Consider the following 19,373-nt stretch of genomic DNA (forward strand, 5'->3'; position numbering starts at 1 on the left):
TATAGATAATCGAAACATTATTTTTTAATATTAGACATGTCTCATGCATCTTTCTATTTCCCAGAATATCTCATACATCATTCTGAAAATATTTGGTATTAAAAAAAATACTGAATGAACAATCCTAATAAGCAGTATTACACTATATGTTGAGAATAGAATTAGATTGCATAATTGTCTATAATTTCCTGCGTAAAACTTTTTAATGATTCCCCACTGCATATTGCAGCATTTCCCAAACCATGTTCTGAGAAACAGGAAATAGCCTTTCAAACAAGCTTAGTAGTCAAATAATTGTGGAACTGCTATCAAGGGCCTGAGAGGCTTTATAATACATACACCTGCTTAACTTGGTCTCAGTTGGTGCCTCTCAAATAATTCTGACCACACAAAACCCCTTTCTTTCCTATCACCGTCCCACAGAATACATTCTGGTAAATCCTTTGGATAAAGTCCAAATTCCTAAACAAAGCATCCAAAGTTCTAAATCTAGCTGCTGTCCAACTCTCCAGCCTTTTCTCTTGCCATAACTACATGCCCCCACCCCACGCCATGCTCCTGCCATACCAATAAACTTGTAATTTCCCCGAAATAAGTCTGCTGTTTCCTGCTTCCACCCCTATGTCTTTGTTCAAACTATATCCTTAGTCTCATTGTCACCACTTCCAACTCCCACCCACCACTCCCAACCGCTCCTCTTCTGATCCCCACTGAGGTACCATGCATGCTAGCACATTCCCAATAATTATTTTCGGAGTACTGATTTGCTTACATCTATGTCTCCCTCTTCTAGACTATAAACCTCTTAAGTGCAGGGATGGTGTCTTTTTCATTTTTTCATCCCAGTACCTGGCACCTAACAGCCATTCATTTATTGAGTGAAAAAAAAAAAATGACTGTTTCCATGGAACTGATTATTCAAGATTATCATTTTCTATCCTGCCATCTCTGCCATTTCAATAGTTAATGGTGCCTACAGGTAATAATTTGAATTAAAACCAGTTGGTTCCTTCACAGGAATTAGAAGTTTTTACGAAGAGGTGGGAAGTTGAAAATACAATCTGACTCAAGAGCCAAAGATAATTCAACTGCTCTAATTAGATCAAACATTTTTACTTCTCCATCACCCCCCTCATGCCAAAACACTGACATCCAAAAATTTGACTAAAGTTAGTTAGTTTTTGGTGTGAGTTTATTTTTATTTCCTTTTACTTTTTTCCTTGCAGTTGAACAATAAACTTCCAAAGAAAGATGGTATAAACAGGAAATCTAAAGAACTCACAAAGCTGATAATTAGCTCCAGAATAAATGAGTTGATTGTGCCAGTGGATTTAAAGTGGCAAACATAAAGGTCAAAGCCCTTTCCAATAAATGACAAGGGAATGTCTACATCACTGGTGTTCCACTAGCTGCTAAAATGTCCCCCCAAAACTACAGGATCAAAACAGAGTTGACAAATTTGAATTTCGACAAGACAAAATAAAACCAAAAAGCCCCAAACCCTAATCTCACCATGAAAGATAAAGAACATTGTTTTGTGAGAATATTTTCTCATTGTTGCTATTTTTTTTCCGTCTTATTATTAAAGAAGAAAGTTCATCATGGACCAGAATTTGGGAACCACTAATCTAACTCTACTACAAAGTTTTATAAAAACATTTTCCTTTTTATGAGCACAGTGTCTGACACCCAGTTTATGCTCAACTAATGTTTGTTGTATTTGCTGCTGTGAGTTTGACAGCATCTTAATATTTAAAGACTTTCCTCATGAAATCCTGTCCATTTTTTGATTGGATCATTTGGTTTTTTGTTGTTATTGAGTTTTACGAGTTCTTTGTATATTCGGGATATTAGGCCCTTATGAGAGGTGTTGTTTGCAAATATATTTTCCCATTAGAATAGCTGTCTCTTTACCTTGTTGATGGTTTCTTTGGCTGAGCAGAAGCTTCTTAGTTTGATGTAGTCCCATTCATTTATCTTTTGCTTTAACTTCCCTTGCCTTTGAGGTCAAATTCATAAAATTCTCTTTAGTTTCATTCCTATGTTTTCTTCTATGCATTTTATTGTTTCAGGTCTTATATTCAGGTCTTTAATATAATTTGATTTAATTTTGGTGTGTGGTAATAGACAATAGTCTAAATCATTCTTTTGTAGGTGGCTTTCCAGTTTTCCCATCATCGTTTATTGAAGAGGCTTTCCTTTCTCCACTGTTTTTGACTTTTTTGTCTAAAATTATTTGCCCATATAAATATGGGTTTACTTCTGGACTCTTGATTCTGTTCCACTGGTCCATGTGTCTGTTTTTCTGCCAATACCATGTCATTTTGATTACTGTCATTTTGTAGTATAATTTGAAGTCTGGCAGAGTGATGCCTCCAGCCTCGTTCATTTTTCTCAGGATGGCTTTGGCAATTTGGAGTCTTTTGTGCTTCCATACAAATCTGATTATTTTTTGTTCTATTTCTTTAAAATATGCCAATGGGATTTTGATGGGTATTGCATTAAATCTGTATAATGCTTTATACATAGTTATTTTAACTATGTTGATTCCTCCAATCCAAGAACACAGAATATTTTTCCAGTTCTTTGTATCTTCTTCTATTCCTTAATAGGGTCTTGTAGTTTTCGTGATATAGGTCCTTCACATGTTTCATTAAATTTATTCCTAGGTATTTTATTCTTTTTGTTACAATTGCGAAAGGAATTATTTTTCCATTTCTTTTTCTGACACTTCATTATTAGAGTATAGGAACACTATGTATTTTTGAACGTAAATTTTGTATCCAGAAACTTTACTGTATTTGCTTATTGTTTCTAGCAGTGTTCTTGTGGAGTCTTTAGAGTTTCCTATATAGAGAATCGTGTCATCTGCAAATAATGACAGTTTGACTTCTTCATTTCCTATATGAATGCCTTTTATATCTTTCTCCTATCTGATTGCACTCACTAGGACATCCAATGTTATACTGAATAATAGTGGTGATAGTGGACAGCCTTGCCTTGTTCCTGATCTTAAAGGGAAGGTTTTTAGCTTTTCACCATTAAGTATAATGTTGGCTGAGGGTCTGTCACAGATGGCCTTTATGTTAAGGTACTTTCCTTCTATACCGATTTTGTTAAGTGTTTTGATCATAAATGGATGCTGTATCTTGTCGAAAACTTTTTCTGCATCTATTGATATGATCATATGATTCTTATTTTTTTATTTGTTTATGTGGTGTATCACATTAATCGATTTGTGTATGTTGAACTTCTTGGGCCCCTGGAATGAAGTCCACTTAATTGTGGTATATAATCTTTTTAATATGTTGCTGTATTCAGTTCACTAGTATCTTATTTAGGATTTTTGCATCTGTGTTCATGAGAGATATTGGTCTGCAGTTTTCTTTTTTTGCGTTATCCTTACCAGGTTTTGGTATCAAAGTAATATTGTCCTCACAAAATGAGTTGGGAAGTAGTCCCTCCTCTTTGATTTTTTTGTAAGAGTTTGAGGTGAATAGGTATTAAATCTTCTTTGAATGTTAGGTAGAAGTCACTGATGAAGCCATCTGGCCCAGGACTTTTACTTTTTGCTAGGTTTTTGATGATTGTTTCAATTTCCATACTGCTGATTGGTCTATTTGGGTTTTCCAGTTCTTGATTCAGTCTAGGAAGATTGTTAAGTACTGGTCCATTTCTTCTGGGTTATTATATTTGGTGTTATATACTTTTTCATAGTATTCTTGTATGATCCTTTGTATTTCTGTGATGTCAATCATTAATTTCCCCTCTTTCATCTCTTATTTTGTTTATTCGTGTCCTCTTTTTTCTTTAGTGAGTCTAGCCAGGGATTTGTCAATTTTATTAATCTTCTCAAAAAACCAACTCTTCATTGCATTTATTTTTTCTACTGTTTTTGTTTGTTTGTTTGTTTGTTTTCAGTTTCATTTATTTCTGCTCTAATTTTGATTATTTCTTTACGTCTGTTGACTGTAGGCTTCCTTTGTTCTTCCTTTTCTAGTTTTTAAAGATGAAGCGTTAGGTTGTTTATTTGGGCTTATTCTTACTTTTGGAGGTAGGCCTATAATGATACGAACTTTCCTTTTACGACCACTTTTGCTGTGTCCCAAGTTTTGATATGTTGTATTATCATTATCATTCATTTATATGTGTCTCTTGATCTTTTTATTTCTTCTTTGACCCAGTTATTCTTCAGTAGCATGTTGTTTAATCTCCATATATTTGTGGTTCTTGATTTCTTTTTTCGGTTGATCCCTAGTTTCAGATCATTATGATCAGAGAATATGGTTGGTATGATTTCGACCCTCTTATATTTGTTGAGGCTATCTCTGTGTCCCAGTACGTGGTCGATTCTTGAGAATGCTCCATGTGCACTAGAGAAGTATAAGCAGCTGTTTTGAGATGGAAGGCTCTGCAAATGTCAATTACGTCCAGTTGGACTAATGTGTCATTTAAGTATATTATTTCCTTATTTTCTGTTTGGATGATCTGTCCATATCCGACAGTGGGGTATTTAGGTCCCCTACTATGATAGTGTTTTGGTCTATTTCTCCCTTTAGTTCTGTTAGTAATTGCTTTACATATTTCAGGGCTCCCAGACGGGGAGCATAGATATTAATAAGTGTTATGTTTTCTTGGTGCATGATTCCCTTTACCATTATGAAATGTCCCTCAATATCTTTCTTTACTTTTTTTATTTTTAAGTTTATGTCATCTAATATTAGCATCACTACTCCCACTTTTCTCTGATTGCCATTTGCTTGAAATATCATTTTCCACCCTTTCACTTTGAGTCTATATTTGTCTTCGGAGCTGAAATGTGTCTCCTGGAGGCAGAATATGGCTAGGTTTTGTTTTTTGATCCATTCTGGAATCCAATATTTAAACTATCAAGTGAAAGGAACTACCAGCCTTTTTATTGGTGAGTTCAGTCCATTTACGCTTAGGGTGATTATTAAAATATGGTCTTCTAATAGCCATTTTATCTTTTGCTTTCTGGTAGCTCAGTGTTTCCATTGTTTCTTGTCCTTATGTTTCTATTTTCTTTATTTTGGTTGGCTTTTGTGGGTTTTGCCTCTAGTTCTTCTTGTTTTATGTTACATACTTCAATTCTGAATCTTTGGTGTGTGGTTACCATTTCGAATGTATAAAGGATAGTTATATACAGTCATCCATTTCCTTCTGTGTGTGCCTTATCTCCATTCCCCTTTGTGAATCTGGATCTTTGAATCCTTCCTTTTCAGTCACTGTTATCTCAATTTGTTCCTATGTATGCTGAACATTCATTACTATTTTGTTATAACAATTCGCATCTTATTATTGAAGCTTATAATGCCCTATTCTTAGTAAGGGTTGCACTCCTCTGCTTCTATTTGTCCGATAGTCACTTTACTCCTAATTGTATATTTTTGTTGTTGTTGTCATTTTGTTTTAGGTGAGCTGACCCCTTTCAGTATTTCCTGTAGTGCAGGCCTCGTAGTGGAGGATTCCCTCAATTTTTTGTACGTCTATAAAGATCTTAATTTCTCCTTCATATCTAAAGGAGAGGTTAGCTGGATACATTATTCTAGGCTGGTAGTTCCTTTCACTTAATAGTTTAAATATTGGATTCCATTCTTTTCTGGCATGAAAGGTTTGTGCTGAGAAGTCTAACAATAATCTAATGGGTTTTCCTTTATAGGTTACTGTCTTCTGTTCCCTGGCTGCCCTGAGAATTCTGTTTTTCTCATTGATTTTTGATAACTTTAATACGATGTGTCTTGGTGAAGGCCTTTCTGGGTTGAGATAATTGGGTGTTCTGTTGACTTCTTGACTCCCATGCTCCAGCTCATTCCTTAAATTTCAGAAATTCTTGTCCACTATTCATCTGAAAATGCTTTCGAATCCCTGCTCCTTTTTCTCCCCTTTGAGAATTCCCATTATTCTTATGTTTCCTCTCCTGATGGTATCAGCTAGTTCTTGCATTTCTCTTTCATTATTTTTCATTCCTCAGTTTCTCTCTTCTTCCTTCTGATTTATTTCTAGATTTCTGTCTTCGATATCACTGATTTAGTCGACTCTATTTCTCAAGCTTGCTATTTCATTTTTCAACTCTTGCAGTGTGTTCTTTATCTCCACAAGATCTATTCTGTTCTTTTTGAGGGTTTCAATCTCCTTGCTCTGCTCATCTAGTTGTTTTTTAATTCCTGAAATTGTTGATATGACTAGTTTTGGAACTCACTGAGTTTTTTCAGAAGTAGCATCTTGAATTCTCTGTCATTTAAGTCACATATTTCTATGCCTGTAAGCTTATCTTCTGGAGATTTTTCTCTTTCTCTCTGAGATGCCTTGTCACCTTGGTTATTCATGCTGTTTAATGGACTATTCCTCCACCTGGGAATTAATGGAAGTATATTCTGTGGTAGCTGTTATGCGGAGATCCCATGCTCAGACGTGCAGTGTGCAGTTTGTTTTTTATTTTTTGTTGAGTTTTAGATGTTCAGCTTATTGTTATTTCAAGGAGAGAGATCTGGGGACATCTCTCACTCTGCAATGTTTCTGCAAAGTCCTAGATCTCTCCTCATTTTCTTAATATTTAAAAAGTGCCAACAAGAAAGCAAAAGCCACATAAATCATTTTTGCTTACTATAAAAAATTCCCTCATAATTTTTCAAGTTTTTTGACTGTTTCATTTCGTTGTGTTTATATTGTACAGTTGGCTTTGCTTTCCTAGTACTTGAAGTTTGAGTCCAAACTCAAACTTTCTCACTGACTAGTAGCTTTCATTTGGCAAGTAGTATTAATTTAGAGGTATCTATGTACCAGGTGCTCCTCTAGTAGCGATCTTGTGAGGAAGCTATTCCTTCCTTAAGTAACATTCCCTATTGATTATTTGTTAATACTCCCACCCCGGAACTCGCAGAGCTGAATCTCAATGCCTGTTAGTAACATTTTATATGGTTGATTTTCCTTATTGAAAATATTCTTCACTTGACTTCTCTATGATACTATAAAGTATCATTTTCTTCCTTTCTGGAAGTCACTTCTCATCTCCTGTGATAATTCCTTCTGATTTCCAAAGTGTGATTACGCTCCAGAGCTATATTTCTCATTATCCTCTTTCTTGCAGATCTTACCTGTTTTTACAACTTCAACCATCATTTCTTGGTAGATAACTATAAAGATCTAGTTCTAACACTGAACCAAGCTCTAATGCTATATCTTCTAATATCTTATTTAATAATAATATCAACTTACATTTGCACTCTATGTTCTAATTTATAAGGCACTTTCATATATATTATGATATAGTCTTATATAAGAAGATGACATTGTGAAAGAGATAACTCAAAATGCATCCTTGTTTCCTTAAAAACTTAGTCTCATATCATATTGTTATTCAAATATTTTGCATGTGTACATCTCACTATATTATTGCTAATGATAATCATGTTTGAGCACCTGTACTAGGTGCCTGTGTAAGTGTGTGTATAATATCATTTAATCTTCACGTCAACCCTAATGTAGGCATTCCTATAAGTGGTAGTCATTAGGGCTATTTGCCCAACATTTCTAGCTCTCCATTTTCCAGGCACATGGTTGGAATGTACTTCCTGGTCCCCTGTGGTTGAGTGAGACCATGTCACTAATTCTGGGTGAATATAAACAGAATTAGTTGTGAACAGAAATGATAATGTGTGTCACTTCTAAGGCAGAGCACTTACTTATTGGCATAAGGCTCTCCAGGACTTTCTTTCCCTCTCCCATGGTGTCCAGCAATGTTCTGTAATTAGATGGTAGCTGCTCCATTAACATGACCCACGAGTAAGGAAACACAGAGCAGAGTTCCCATCTGATAGACAATGAACACGCATCACAAGCAAGAAATAAACCTTCAGTGTTTTAAGCCACTGGGATCTGGGGATTATGTGTTCCAGCAGAAACTAAGGTTCAGAGAATAACTTGCTTGAGGTCATATAGCCAGTAGATAATGGAGCCGGAATTTGAACTGAAGTCTATTTTAATTTCTTCTACTACATGAAAAATTCCTAAGGACACGAACTCTTGTGCCCCAGACTGCTATCCTTGTTTGGGAAAACAACAGGGTCTGGAAGGATGAGAACACTGATGCCAAAAACAATGAGAACACCTTGAAAAGCCCAGAGTCCCTCATTAGTCATCCCTTCTACTCCTAAATATCCCAAGGAGATTCTTATCTTGGTCCAGAAGATTCTTGCCTCTCCTCTCCTATTCAGACATTAAAGGCTAGGAGAGAACTACTTCACCTCAGATTACCCAGAGCAAACACACCAACCCAAGACTTTTAAGAACTAAAGTATTTAGTCAGCTACAAAACTGACTGAGAAGCTCCTGGCAACAATAAAATTACTAAATATGAAAATCTCATCTTCTGAAGTGACTGGGAACTAACCACATTCACTCCAGCTTCCCTTACTGATCTAACAAGTTAGTATCCAGATGCAAACCTTAGAAATAAAGTGTCCTGCTTTTAATCAATCTATAAATATAAGAAAAAAACTATTCGTTTGTCATGCTGCTAGAAAAATGTCTATCCTTTCAAGTGGCCCAGAGATCATGACCCTGGACCTCAGGTGAAGGAACTGCAGTAATAACTCACTTTTTTGACTTTTAACTATATAAGCTTTTAGAAACAAGCTATAGACAAAAGAGTTGGCTGCAGTTTCAGAACAAAATTTAAACATTAGTAACTTCACAATTTAAAATAAAATGTATACAGCTAATAAAAGAAGGCCAGAAAGAAAGGCAGAGGAAATAATAAGAGTAGGAGGATCCTCATCTTATAAAGTACAGATTTAGAGATACTAACTAGATTAGAAAATGCTAATTGACCTTTAGAATCCATTCTCCCTTCATCTTAGTTATAGAAAGAACCCTCTGAAATTTTAGCTGAACTATATACAGCTACATTTCTCAACCTCCCTTGCTGTGTTGTGAACATGATACTAAGTTTTGGCCAATGGAATGTAAGTCAATATGATGTATGTTCTTTCAGGTCACCTCCTCTTAACAACAGAGTCACTAGCTTTAGCCGTCTTCTTTCCCTGGGAAATAGCAACAACTGTGGCAGCACACTTGGACCCTGAAAGCTACTTGATAAGGACGGCAGACTTAACAGGTCATGAAGCAAAGCTATTCACCGATCCGGCCTTGAGCTATTACCCTCCTTGAGCTATTGTGAGGGAGAAAAATAAACTTCTATTTATGTAAGTCACTCTATTTGGAATCTCTTTGTCACAATGGCTTGGAATGAAGATTATCAGAATCGATGAGAAGAAGCTTTTCAGTTTGATATATTCCCATTCATTTATTTTTGTTTTCACTTGCCTTCGAGGTCAAATTTATAAAATTCTTCCTAAGTCCAAGGCCCATGAGTTTAGTACCTATGTTTTCTTCTATGCAATTTATTGTTTCAGGTCTTATATTCAGGTCCTTAATCCATTTTTAGTTAACGTTGGTGTGTGGTGACAGACAACAGTCTAGTTTCGTTCTTTTGCAGGTGGCTTTCCAGTTTTCCCCGAACCACTTATTGAAGAGGCTTTCCTTTCTCCATTGTCTGTTATCGGCTCCTTTGTCAAAAATTATTTGCCCATATCAACAGGGGTTTACTTCTGGACTCTGTCACCCCAATAATATTTAACAATTAAAAAAAAAGAAAAATATAAAGTAAATTACAGATAGCAGTTCGCTTTTATCTTTAAACACTTCAGGATGTGTTTCATTAATTAGAGTTCAATATTTGTTTATGTTCTTTAAGGAAAACTTATATAGAATGAAATGCACAAATCTTTAAAAGTTGAGCAAATATATAATGTTACATGAAAATTTCATTTCATCTCTCACTCAGTAATGGCCTCTTACTGGTCTTCCTGCCTCTAACCTGGCCCCCTCACAGCCCCGCTCACGGCCCCCCTCACGGCCCCCCTCCACACAGTGGCAGAGCACGAGTGCCAGCTCTGACTGCGGCCATAACCCAGCTTCACGTGCTGCCATTGCTCGTTTGCAACTACAAGGAAATTTTCAACCAGTCTATCCTGGCATTCAAGACCTATCAGGCTCACTTTTTTCCTATCCACACAACTTCAGTCCACAACACTCCTGGTACACTGTATACTTACTCCCTGAGCTCTTTTTCCCTTTATCTCTAGTACCTCACACAGTGCCTTACTAGGCATTCAACAAGTATTTGTTGAATAAATAAATATTCTCTTCTGAGGGCAGCTATTTATCATTTTTCCCCTTTTCTACCCTCACCATACCACCCATATACTCCATATTATATAAAGAATAAACTCTTTTTTAACCTTCAAGACCCAGTTTAATGTCATCTCTTCTGAGAAACTTTCCTTCACAGCTGTTCGCCTTGCCCGTCTCTCCATCCCTTCCATTAGACAATGAATCAGTTCTTCCTCTATACTACTTCCTACTTCAGTACTTCTATTATTATATCTATTGTTCCATGTTATAATTTTAGGTTTATATATATGCATTTCCTATAAACTTGAGAGTAGTCAGTGGTATTCCCCTCTGTAAAATAATGGCCCTAAAAGTGTTTTTATGGAAGTGAACTCAAATGTCACTTCCTCTATTTCTCCCCATCTCTGTGCATAATGTCCATTGCCATAGGGCTATAGTCCTATACTGTATCTAGGCAGTGTGTTATACAGGAAAGAGTCAGAACTGGGTTGGTTCATATTCCTATTCCATCACTTAACCAGGTGATAAATCCTGAGCTAATTAGCTGCTCTCTCATCATCAGTTTCTGTACCTGCATAATGTAGGTCATAACACTTCATTAAGTTTTAGAAGGATTAAATGAGATAATGTTTTTCAAAGTAACTAGCAGACTGCTCAGTGAATTTTATTTCCCTCACTGAGAAGGGAAAGTAGGAGAAGGTCAGAGATATCATGTAGGCACAGAGATAGAGAATGAGGGAGCGAGCGGGTTAAGTGTACATACGTGTCTGTGTTGGAGGGTTCATTCAAATTCTTTAGTTTTGATCAGGGTAAGGATAACGTAGCTGTTAACAGACAACTCAGCTAAGATTAATTTAAGATTAATTTTTGTATTTCAGGAATTATGTTTTAGTGACTGCCAAAAAAATCATTATCTTTGACCAAAAAATTTCCAAGTTTTGCAATTGACTGTTTCAGTCAATCATATAGAGTGATCTAACCTGAGGCAAATGTATCAATAAAACAGAAATGTGACAAAGTAAACTTTTGGTCAACTATAATTTGAACATCTCAATAGGAGTTATAAATAATTGTTGCAATTCAACTAAAACTGCCAGTATCACTCACTCTTATTCAAAGATAAAACTGTTCTATGACTTACAACTAATTTTGCATCTGCATTTGGAGAATTATCTAGAACATTAGATACTGAATTCTCAGTAGTAATATTGTGACTAATATTAATTTGTCATCTGAATGCCAATAAGCTCCTTTGTGCCTAGGTTCTTCTTCTATACAGAATGCTAACAACTTTTTACATTCCATAATTACACTATTAACTTACATTCAGGTTAATCTAAAAGCATTTTCTAGCCTCCTAATTTTGATATTTTGGATTCCTCTTTTCAATAAATGTTTTTCAAAGAAAGGTTAACATGTTTCACAACAGTGTGTAATTCCCTCAGATAATAGGAGAGCTCAGAAAATGTGTACTTATACATTCTCACCCATCAGAAAAAAAAAAAAAAAAATCAACTCAAGAATAGACCCTAGCCAAATGACATGAATCAAAATATCTCTAAAAATGGTGAAGTTCACGTATAAAAAAGTATGGTGGTAATCACAGAATATAGCAGATGTTACTATATAATTATATGAAAAAGATAAAAATAATCCTTAAAAGAGAGAAATTACAATATAAAAATAATAACTCGACAGCAATTTTGTGGACCCACAAGCCCCACTTTAGTTAACAAATAAAAGAATCCAAAATTCTTCCTGCAAAGAAGAATCAAACGCTATTGCATGTTGTTGGGGTTTTTTTATTTAATCATTTGATAAATTCAGGCTTAATGATATTTATAAACACTTTTTCAAGGTCATAGACCTAAATTATGATGTCAATCTTTCAAATCCCTATGAAAGAGAAGAGTAAATAAAACATAGAAACATAAGCCAAAAGACTGAAAACTATGGGGTAAAGATCATAAAAAGAGAATAAAACAACAGGACGAGGAGTGTCATCAAATATGTCCATGATAACATAAAATGTAAATGATTTAAATGTATCTACTAAAAAATTACTCTTCTATAAAGCTACAAAACAAGGAAATGACATAGATAAAGGAAAAAAGGAAGAGAGAAAAGAAACTACGCATGCAGACACACATGTGCATGTACACACTCACACACACACAGGTGGCAATACGAATAAATACATTTTAAAAGAGAACTCACTCATGTTCTCCCTCAATGAGATTCCTACTAATTCTCACTAAAATGGTGACTGGAATATAAAAATACAGAAAAGTCTACAACAGCCCTGGAAACAAAAACAGGCTAAATCCACTCTGAAAAACTTTCACTAGATAAAGTATAGAGAGAATGTATCAAAGAAAATGCCAATTCCCCACTCATGTCATGTGCAAACACTGTTCCTGCAAGTTAGTGGGAGAGAATCCAGCTGACTCCCACGGGGATTCTAAGTACAAGGAGCGAAGGCCAGACAGCAGGTAGGTCACGGGTACGGAGAGCTTACAGGGTATATATCTGGACCCAACAGGTCACTCTGGCAAGCATTCACAACACTGGAAGCCACACTTCCAGCAGTTCTGTGGCAATGTTCATGTCTAACGTACCAATTTGGGAAGCACCACCATGGCTGACTTTTGAAAAAACAGTGAAACCTGGTCAATACAAGGGGCATTCCCCTGGAAATTCTGGATATCATTCCAATCTGAGAAAAGCTACTTCAGCCCTAGGCAACAATTCTCAATATAGCCACCTCCAGTTCTGATGCTGCTTCCCTCCTCTCTACCCTGAGGCCACTGGAGTCTGAAAGTTAAACTATAGTAAACCTAAACTTTTCTCTTCTCCCCTTTATCGCCCTGAATGATTTTTAAAAAACAGACACCAAACTCAGCTAAAAAGCCTCTTTCCCCAAAGTGGGCAAGCTCATGTTGCATTCATCTCTTATTACTCTATTCAACAACCACACGCCGGGGATGAAGCGAGAAACAAGATGCCATAGTCTCTGCCACCATGAAGCTTACATATTCACGAGAAAGAGATTATTAGCAAGTGCAATAAGAATCGCAGAGCTGCAAAGAAAACATAAAAATCTTATATAACAGAGAAAAGTAGTCTAGTTTGGGAGATGGAAGAAAGTGTGCCTGGAGGTAGTATTTAATACTTAAACTAAGAACGAAGGATAAGATCGTGTAGTCCAGATTAAGAAAACAGAAAGAAGTGTTCCAGACAAAGAAAAAGAGGCCATGGCTCCGAGATAAGAAAATAGCCCACTGAAGGTTAAGAAAGAAACACAACGTGGCTGCATGGTAAAAGTAAGGAACAGAGGCAGGAGGCTGACAAGGCAGGCAGAGGCAAATCCTGGAAGGTATTATGTATTTACGTATATATAACATATGTATTTATATTTATATACATCTAAATTTGGAACTTCATCCTAAAAAGAAAAGGAGGTAATCAAAGAATAATAACACGATCGGATACGCAAATTTAAAAGATTACTGTGATTGAAAGGTGGAAAATGGATAGGGGATAGCATGAGACCAGAGATAGTGAGACTAATTAGGAAGCATTGCAGAAATCGAGGCAAAAGATTGATACAGAGCATGTGGCAGGAAAGAAAAAAAAACTTTAGGAGGACTCATGCTGGCTCAAGCAACTGGTCAATGGTAATACCATTTACTAAGCTAGGGAACGAGAAGAGAGGCTTAAGCTTGGGCCAAAAAAAGAGAAAAGTTCAATTTTTAACATGTTGAAGGTGCCAAGAGATGGCCATCCAAATGGAGCTGAAATAGAAGTAAGCGGGTCTACAGGACTGTAGAGGCCTGTGGTTTAGGACAGATTTGATGGGAGTTAATTTTATACAGCTAAAAGCCATGGAGGAAATAAGACTGCCTACGACAATGTGTAAAATGAGAAAAGAAAATGTTAGAGCCCTGAGGAACTTCAACATTTACAGGTGACCTGAAGGAAAAAGAGGTAGCAAATAAAAACTAGCAAGAGGGAGCTGTGGCCAGAGAAGAGAGAGGTCCAGGAAAGTCTTGTCCCAGAGTGATAATCATGATGATGATGATGATGACTAAGATGATGATGATGGTACTACTAGCTAACATTTACCATGAATAATTTTGTGAAAGACACTGTGTTCAGTAATTCACATACATTATTTCATTTAATGATTACAACAACCTATGTGGTAGGAACAATACTATCCTCCTTTTACAAGTGAAGAAATTGAGGCACAGACAATTTAATTAATTTGCCTAAGATCACATATCTAACAAAGCAGTGTTAGAAACCAAGACAAAAGACTATTTCTAGGAGTGAGTGATCAATTTATCAAATGCCCTGAGGTCAGGAAGATAGGAACCAAATTGAGTCCATTGGGTTAAATGATATCAATACCATTAGTGGCTTCAATCAAAGCAGTTTCAGTGGAATGACTCTTCTTGTTTTCTTGGACCTTGTATCCTAGCCATGAGCAACCCATCAGTTCTGCCACCAGCACCCTGATCGAAACCATTATCAACTCTTAACTGAACTACTGAACTAGCCCTAATGGTTTGCCTGCTTCCACATTAGGCCCCTAACAATCCATTCTCTCTACATGGCTAGAGTGATTATTATAAAATGCAAATCAAATCTTATGCTGCCCGCCTAAAATCCTCTAATGGCTTCCATCCCACAAAATAATATCCAAACTATAATAGTCTCAGACCCCCATATGATCTAGCCCTCCTGATCTCCCTCCAGCTCCTACCACAAAATGGTCTTCTTTTTCTACAACAGGCCATGCCACTCCTAAACTGAGAATGAAAGTCCCGAGTCTCTCTGGTTCATACTGCATCCCCAGAGATTAAATAACTTAGTGCCTGACACAAGGTCAATAGATATCTTTGGGTGGATGGCAGATAAAGAGAGATAGCAAGGATGTAAAAAAAAAAAAAAAAAATTGTTAAATAACTTGATCACAGAGGAAGGCAGATCAAGTAGGTTTTTGTTTTTTAAGATGAAAGAAATTTGAGCATATTTAAATAAGGGATATTAGGAGATCATTCAAGTTTGGAAAAATTTAAAAGGCATCATACAGTCACAGAATGTGAGAGAAAAAATAATTAATTAGGAATATTAATTTAGGAAAAAAATTAAAGCTACATAAGAAGGTTATGGTACAAAGGGATTTTATAACTCTATGACAAATTTTTTGTTCTATAATTTGAGGGGTTGGGGAAAGTCAGTAGTTTCCAACTACTATCAAATAATTATTTAATTATTTTCCTTCATGACCTCCCTTGGTTATTTCATACTGAAAGGAAGTTGTGGTTAGCAATTATATATGTCTGATTAATAAAATAATTATTTATAACAAATGCAACTTAGTTGGGAAATCCAAGGCTCAGAAAGATTAAGTGATTCATTCAAGGTCACGCAAATAATTTTAAAAAGAGAATGTCATTGTTTAAATATGAATAAACTGGCCTAAATTAGCAAAAAAAAAAAAAAAATCAATGAAATCGATCCCAAAACATAGACCAAAAATAAAAAAAAAAAAACTGAAAGATTCTAAAAGGATAATGAAGAAGACATATTTTCTTCCCTTGTAATTAGGGAAAAAAGCAGAGAATTGAAAAAACAACAACCACCACCTTGGGTAAGAAAGTTATGGTCTAAGCACAAAGCAAATTAAACTGTGACGTGACATTAAGCAACTGGTGCCCTGCAGGAAAACCGACTTGGACATCACACTAGGGTCATTCCTTTTTGAATGTCATAGAAACATGTCTTCAAAAGTTAAATGAAAATAAATATACAATTAAAAGAAAAGACCACATAGGAGTCAGAATAGTGTAATGATTAAGAACATGGACTCTGGAGCCTGACTGCCTAGATTCAAATCATAAAGACACAAATTATTAACTGTCTCTGTGCTTCAGGCTCTAATCTTAATATAAGTTATCATGATACTTTGTACCTCCTTGATAAGGTTGCCATGAGCATTAAATGAGCTATCATATGTAAACAGTAAGTACTTAGACTAGTGCCTGGCTCATAGTAACATCTGTATGTATTTGCTATCATCATTATCACTATCATTGTTATTATTATTTGATAGATGGATGATGAAGCTTAAACAGCAATGGGACAAAACACAAAGATTTGACTCCAAAGCAAAATACAAGAGCCCTAATGGATAAATGTAGAAATAAATTAAAAGTAGAAAAACAATAATTTTAAAATGCTAATCTTTTAAAAATGAATTACATACACCAATACAGATAACACAAACAATGTCAAGGGGTAGGAAGCGAATCACAGAAGTTACAGAGCAGATAAGATCATTTATACGGTTTCAAAATATGCAAACTAAACAATAAAATATGTAGAGATAGAGTTATGGTAAAGCTATAAAGAATGCAAGAGTTTATCAGTTACCATGTATCGAGTAATAATCACAAAATACAAGAGTGTGGGTACCTCTGATTAGAGAAAAGATGTGACTGGTGAACATCACATAGCTTCAATTTCCCATTTCTGAAGCTGAGTAGGGGTACTCAGATGTTTAAAATTTATTCTTTATGCCTTATAAAGGTGTTACATATTCTTTTGTGTGTGAAATATTTTATAAAACAAAAGGGTAAAAACTTACTCATACATTTTAAAGACAAGAGAAGATACTTTTTTTAACCTATCAAATTAGTGAAATTTTTTTCTTTAAAGCTCAATGAAGAAAATTTTCTACTTTAATAGTAAAACCATATCAACTAGTTTTATGAGTTAAAGTTAGTTTCAGGATGGTCATAGGCAAATTCTATGGGTAGTGCATGCCCTAATTAAAGAGGGCTTCCCCCATCTGAGATATATTGTCAAGCCTGAATAAGCAATTCTTAGCTGTGCCTTTAGAACAATTGACATGGTACCTAGTTCTTAATGCCATTACTTCAGATGAGATATTTAATATGATGCTCTTAATACATTGCAATCTATCCTTTAAATAAACACTAAATCTTTAAAGAGGTTATGTATCTTTGCTTATAGATCAAATTACTGAGCATACAGGCTACAAATTTCAAATATAAAATCTTAGTCACAGAATAACATTTATATTTAGTTTCATAAAGGACAATCTGAACCCAACATAACAAGAGAAGATATAACCTGGTATAATTTACTAATCATGCATTTCCATAAAAAATTATAAAAGCTACTTGAATTCTTTTAGACAACCTGTAAATTACAGAATCTTAAAGCAAAGGCAACATCAGGTATTACTCAGTCCAATTCGTTCATTTTACCGATGTGAAAACTGAAGCACAGAAACTTTAAATGCCTTAGGCTAGAACTCGGGCTTCCAATTTGCTATCCAACGTTCTTTTCATATGCGGATTCCCTTGCAACATGAACAAGGACGCCAATATGCTAATGTGCCAATTTTTTTAACTAGCTCTGCACACAGGTAAACATCCTCTGCTTTCAATACATCCTCTTCCCAGCCCCTTAAGGAGGGGATCTGACTAGGAAGCATATTTACACACCAAGAAATCAGGAACAACTACAATGCATGTACTTTTTTTCACTTTCAATTACTATGAGATCGAAACTCCAAGACCACTTGTGCTCCCCGCCACCCATGCACCCACTGCACTGTCTTATCTAATCTCCTGGACTGTGTACAGGGAGAAGTGGCCTACCTTTCCTTACTTACATACCACTAAACTAAGATAAAAACTCTAAGGTAAAATAAGTATCCATCTATAGATCTATAGATGTCTCCCAACCCTGGCTAAGCTCAGATTCTCTGACAAACATACACAATATAAACAAGAGAAATGAAACAACAAATGTAAAATTTAAGACTCTATGATTTTTACAAGGACTTATTTTTTAAAGACTAATATGTAGTGGGTTATTTTCAATTGTGCCTTACGTTTAACATATGTACTAAAAGATTGGTTGGTTTGGTTTGGTTTTGAGTTTTTGTTTGTTTGTTTTGCCTTTAAAATAAAATAGTTGACCCAAGAAATCATAAAGATTAATTGTGCAATTTATAGCAACAGAAGACAATTATGCCTTGGCCATAACAGAGACTGCTGTATGGACTTGTATGCAAATTGTCTACTAAATTTCATCTTAAAAACAGCGCTACAGCCCTAAGAACGATGCTCATATACCTGAAAATATAAATTTTTTACAAATGTTCACATACTAATCCCTGAGAGTTTTTGATACCCCAGTCTTAGTATAAAGTACATTGCCTGGCATAAAACAAGCAATTGTTGGGGGAGAATGTTGAGAAGTTTTCCTGTCATTCCAAAATTTCAGTTATGGCTCAAATTTTCAAACGGAAGTCTCCTACATATTCTACAGTGAGACTTCAATGAGCTGCTGAAAGCTGAGGCTAGAAACTCTCTGAGTACCCACCGAGCAAGAAATCAAGTGCTGTCTTAGGCTCTGTAAGTCATAATTTGCACATGTATATACTTTCCAAATATATGAAAATGCTTTTCCACTTTTTAAAAACATTTCAAATTTTATAGTGGCTTTTTTACTACTATGAATTTTTCTCAGTCAACGGCTACTAAAAAGCACAACCAGTAGTATATGGGAGGGTCACCTTTTTAAAACTGAGTTAGACATTGCTCTTATTCCTGTACACTAAACATAAGGATGTCACTTTAGGCAAATTTAAGAACAATGTACTATTTTTAGAAACTTAGAATCAGAATTTACTGTTGGTCAGGAAGCCAGGCCCTGAGAACACATTTCCTACACCAACGTTCTTTCTCTATTTCAGCTCGGTGTTTTACAAGCCTCTATGGTCTGTGCAAATAAAGCCCTCTCAATGAAATAAATCCACTCCACTTTCCTCAGGAAGTCAGGCATCAAGAAACTGCCCCTCAGCTTCCAGATCAGCACACAGCTGGGTAACCCAATCATGAAATGCCAGGTAACAATGATGTTCTGGGCTACCACAGCCAAGTGTCAGAGGTCAGAGTACAGTGGCTAGTATCTTCTTTATGATGCCAACTCAAGTGTACAGAAACCTTGCAGGAGACACTTAAAGAAGAGCATAAGAACCTGAACATGGCAATAAAAAGTGCCCATAAAGGACACACACATGCACACATGCACACACACACACACACACACAC

The 19,373-nt window shown here is 35.7% G+C and overlaps 1 protein-coding gene across 2 annotated transcripts in view; it reads right to left on the minus strand.

Annotated features, from left to right (window-relative positions):
* The window catches only part of MSRB3 (methionine sulfoxide reductase B3), a 143,585-nt gene that overhangs the window by 118,311 nt on the left and 5,901 nt on the right, over positions 1 to 19,373 (minus strand). The gene's annotated exons all lie outside the window — the stretch shown is intronic.

This window comes from Rousettus aegyptiacus, unplaced genomic scaffold, assembly GCF_014176215.1.
Source record: "Rousettus aegyptiacus isolate mRouAeg1 unplaced genomic scaffold, mRouAeg1.p scaffold_m13_p_2, whole genome shotgun sequence".
Classification (NCBI taxonomy): domain Eukaryota; kingdom Metazoa; phylum Chordata; class Mammalia; order Chiroptera; family Pteropodidae; genus Rousettus; species Rousettus aegyptiacus.